Source organism: Lynx canadensis, chromosome D2 (genome assembly GCF_007474595.2).
Source record: "Lynx canadensis isolate LIC74 chromosome D2, mLynCan4.pri.v2, whole genome shotgun sequence".
Lineage (NCBI taxonomy): Eukaryota > Metazoa > Chordata > Mammalia > Carnivora > Felidae > Lynx > Lynx canadensis.
In genome coordinates, this window is record NC_044313.2 from 24,834,638 (window position 1) to 24,839,030 (window position 4,393).

The window sequence follows — 4,393 nt, forward strand, 5'->3', positions numbered from 1 at the left end:
GAGGGGGTGCAGATTTCCTGAGTCCAAGTTTGGATACAAGACAAGCAAGAATGAGGAGCCTGGGTGGAGGAAGAGGGGGCAAGGATTAGCTTCTAGATGGGTAAGAACAGCCAAGTAAAGACAGAGTTGAAGCTCCAAAGAAGCATCCCGCTGAGGACAAGATGGACACCCCCAAGAAGAGCCGGAGGCCATTTAGCTACAGCCAGAGGAGAAGATGTATCATGGATGCTCTGTGGCCCTCCCACCCCCGCACTTGGACCATGACTCTTTCACCAATCCACACTCAGAAATCAGGAGCATCACGGGGGACCTAAGAGAGCTGGAAGTTCTTGGGAAATTGTTCAAGCGTAGCAAAGAAGAGCAAAGCAAAGAACTAAATATAGCCTGAAAACAAACATGTGGTTTACACCCAAGTTCAGCATCAGGAAGGCAGAAGGAAGGGAGAGTGCTACTCAGGTCACAGGAACCAGAACCCAGATGAGGCTTCTCCCACCAAAAACCATGCAGGGATTTCCCCGAGCTCCTGGGAGCACCCTGGGTGCTCCTGCTCCCTCAAGGACAGGCTCTCTCCTGCTGTGGGGTTTTTGCCTGTGTTACCTTTCCCCTCCCTACCTGCCTGACTCATTCTCAATCTTTCTTCAGATCTTGGGTCTAGCTTCATTTCCCTGTGGGAGCCTCCCCCGACCTCAGGACCCCTGCCCCATTATGAGGGTGACCAGTGCCCCAATTTAGGACTCCTTTTTCAGCCTAATTAATAATAGCACCTTCTTTCACTCTCAAAGTGTCCCAGTTTGAGCAATAAATTATATGGTCACACCCTACCTATTACATGTTCCCCTGAGACTAAATATCTTTTCCTCAAAGCATTATTACAGTTGAATTTTTATGTGTTTATATAGAGATTTAATTAACGACTCCTCCAAAGTATTATAAACCTTAGCAGCAAAGGGTTCATAACTATTTTTTATTAAACTTTTAATTTTGAGGTAACTGTAGATTCACATGCAGTTGTAACAAATAACACAAAGATGGGGCGCCTGGGTGGCTCAGTCAGCTAAGTGTCTGACTTTGGCTCAGGCCATGATCTCATGGTTCATGAGTTGGACCACTGCATTGGGCTCTCTGCTGTCAGCACAGAGCCCTCTTCAGATCCTCTGTCCCCCTCTCTCTCTCTGCCCATTCCCTGCTTGTGTTCTGTCTCTCAAAAATAAATAAACATTAAAAAAAAATTTTTTTAAGGGAGCCTAGGTGGCTCAGTCGGTTAAGCATCAGACCTCAGCTCAGGTATCTCATTGTTCGTGGTTCAAGCCCCACACCAGGGTCTGTGCTGACAGCTTGGAGTCTGGGACCTGCTTCAGATTCTGTGTCTCCCTCTCCTCTCTTTCCCCCATTCTCCACTTATGCTCTGTCTCTCTCTTTCTCAAAAAAAGTTTTTAAAAAATTGTAAAGAAATAACACAAAGACATCCCATGTACCCTTTACCCAGTACGTGCCCCCTGCCCCCTCACCCCCCGGCAAAGGTAACATCTTACAGAATTACAATACCATATCAACAGTATGTTGACATTGAAACAGTCACATTTCGGGACATTTCCATCACCTCAAGGATCTTCATGTTGTCATTTTTATAGCCACACCCACTTTCATCCTGTCTCCAACCTCTCCTTAACCCCTGGCAATCACTAATCTGTTCTCCATTACTGTAACTTTATCATTTCAAGAATGTTATAAGTGGAATCATATAGTATATAACCCATCAGGATTGGCTTTTCTCACTCAACCTAATTCTCTGGAGATTCATCCAGCTTGTAACTTGTATCAACAGTTACTCTTTTTTATTGCTATGTTATATTCCATAGAATGGATGTACCACTGTCTGTTTAACCCATTGAAGGACATTTGAAATTTTTCCAGTTTGGGACTATAATGAATAAAACTTCCATACACATACAGGTTTTTCTGTGAATGTAAGTTTTTATCTTCCTGGGATAAATGCCTAGGAGTGCCATTGCTTGGTTCCATGGTAGTTGCATATTTCGTATTTAACAAATTGCTACACTGTTTTTAAGTGGCTGTACTGTTTTACATTCCCACCAGCAATGTGTGAATGATCCAATTTCTCTGAATCCCCTCCAGTATTTAGTGTTATCAATATTTTTTTATTTTAGTCAATCTGGTAGATACATAATAAAATATCATTGTGGCTTTAATTTGCATTTCCCTGATGGCTAAGGACATTGAACATCTTTTTTTTTCTATTTTTCCTACATTTATGTTTATTAAAAACTGACATAAACAAACAAAACCTGTACAAGAATATCCCAAATCACATATCACTTTGAAACAGTAATCCTGAGAGACATTATTGCCCGGGGCCCCCTCTTCCTCTACCTGGACCACTTCCTCTTCCTCTTCCTCTTCCTCTTCCTCTTCCTCTTCCTTGGCCTCAGCTTCTTCTGGCAACAGCTGCCCTTAGATTTCACCCTTGGCTCAACATCCATGAGTAGTGTATCCAGAGGAAAGCCATCTGGCAGAATAAAATATCGAATATTTTTTTCTTTGAATACTCATTGTTTTCAGCTGTACTTGTTCTTCAAGGTCATTTTGACAGTTTTAAGATGCATGTTCATGCTGATATTTACACCTGTGATTGTTCCATGGACCTATGTTCCATTTTTTTAATTCAATGATTATGGTTTTGTGACTCAATTTCATCAAAAGTCTCAGGAGTTTCATCCTAGCAACACCATCACTCTTTCAATCAGATAGTGCACAAAACCCAACAACCCGGGTCCCAAAGACTATGATATGAATGACTGGAAACTGAACATTTGCCAACCGTGTGTCCAGTTAGGTGAAATATCTCTTCAAGTCTTAGATCCATTTTCTCATTGGGTTGGTTTGTTTCTCTGCTGAGTTTTAAGAGTTCTTTCTGTATTCTAGATACTGGTTCTTGTTGACTATATGGTTTCAAAATATCTTTTCTCAGTCTGTAACATGTCTTTGCATCCTCTTAACAGGATTGCCCACAGAGCAGAACTTTTAAATTGTGATGAAGTCCAGTTTATCAATTTTTTTAATGAATCGTGTTTTTGGTGTCATTAACACTTTTTGCCTAGCACTGAATCTCGAAGATCTTTTTTTATAAGTGTTATAGTTTACATTTTGCACTTACCCTATGATCCATTTTTATTTCATTTTTTGTATAAAGTATGAAACAAGTTCACTTTTATGGCTATAGATGTCCAGTTGCTCCAGCACCATTTGTTGAAAAACTATCTTTCCTCCATTGAATTGCTTTTGTGCCTTCATCAAAAATAAGTTGGGGGGCACTTGGGTGGCTCAGTCAGTTGAGCATCTGACTCTTGATTTCAGCTCAGGTCATGATCTCATGGGTTCGTGGGTTTGAGCCCCACATCAGGCTCTGTGCTGACAATGCAGAGCCTGCTTGGGATTCTCTTTCTCCTCTCTCTCTTCCCCTCCGCTGCTCACTCTCTCTGTCTCTCAAAATAAATAAACTTAAAAAAAAATAATAAGTGGGGCGCCTGGGTGGCGCAGTCGGTTAAGCGTCCGACTTCAGCCAGGTCACGATCTCGCGGTCTGTGAGTTCGAGCCCCGCGTCAGGCTCTGGGCTGATGGCTCAGAGCCTGGAGCCTGTTTCCGATTCTGTGTCTCCCTCTCTCTCTGCTCCTCCCCCATTCATGCTCTGTCTCTCTCTGTCCCAAAAATAAATAAACGTTGAAAAAAAAAAAAATTTTAAAAAAAAATAAAATAAAAAAAAAAAAAAAAAAAAAATAATAAGTTGGGTCTATTAGTCTATGTCTGAGTTCTCTGTTCTGTGCCAGTGATCCATCAAATGTGCCTATTCCTCTGCCAAAACCATACAGATTTCATTATTGTTGTTATATATTAAGTCTTGAAATCAGGTAGATTGATTTCTTCTACTTTATTCCTCTTTTCAAAATTGTTTTAGCTACTTTAATACTTTTGATAAGAAGGCTTTGCCGTTTGGTGCAAATTTTAGAATACTCTTATCCCTATTTAAAAAATCTTGCTGCAATTTTGATAGAAATTATATTGAACCCATACATCAGTTTGGGGAGAACTTTTTACTATGTTGAGTCTTCCAATCCATGAACACAGTAGGTCTTTTGATTATTTGTATTGTCTTTGATTTTTTTGTCAGTATTTTATAGTTTTTAGCACATAATTCCCATATATGTTTTGTTAGATTTTCACATAAGTATTTCATTTTTTGAGTGAATAAAAATGGTATTATATTTTAAATTTTGGTATCCATGAATTAATTACTAGCACATAGAAATACAGTTGATTTTTTTATGTTTACCTTGTATCCTGTGACCTTGGTGAACTCATTTACTCTAGGATTATT

The 4,393-nt window shown here is 40.0% G+C and overlaps 1 pseudogene; it reads right to left on the reverse strand.

Annotated features, from left to right (window-relative positions):
* Positions 1–2,362: 2,362 nt before the first annotated feature.
* LOC115527744 lies at positions 2,363–2,736 on the reverse strand (annotated as a pseudogene).
* Between the last annotated feature and the right edge of the window lie 1,657 nt (positions 2,737–4,393).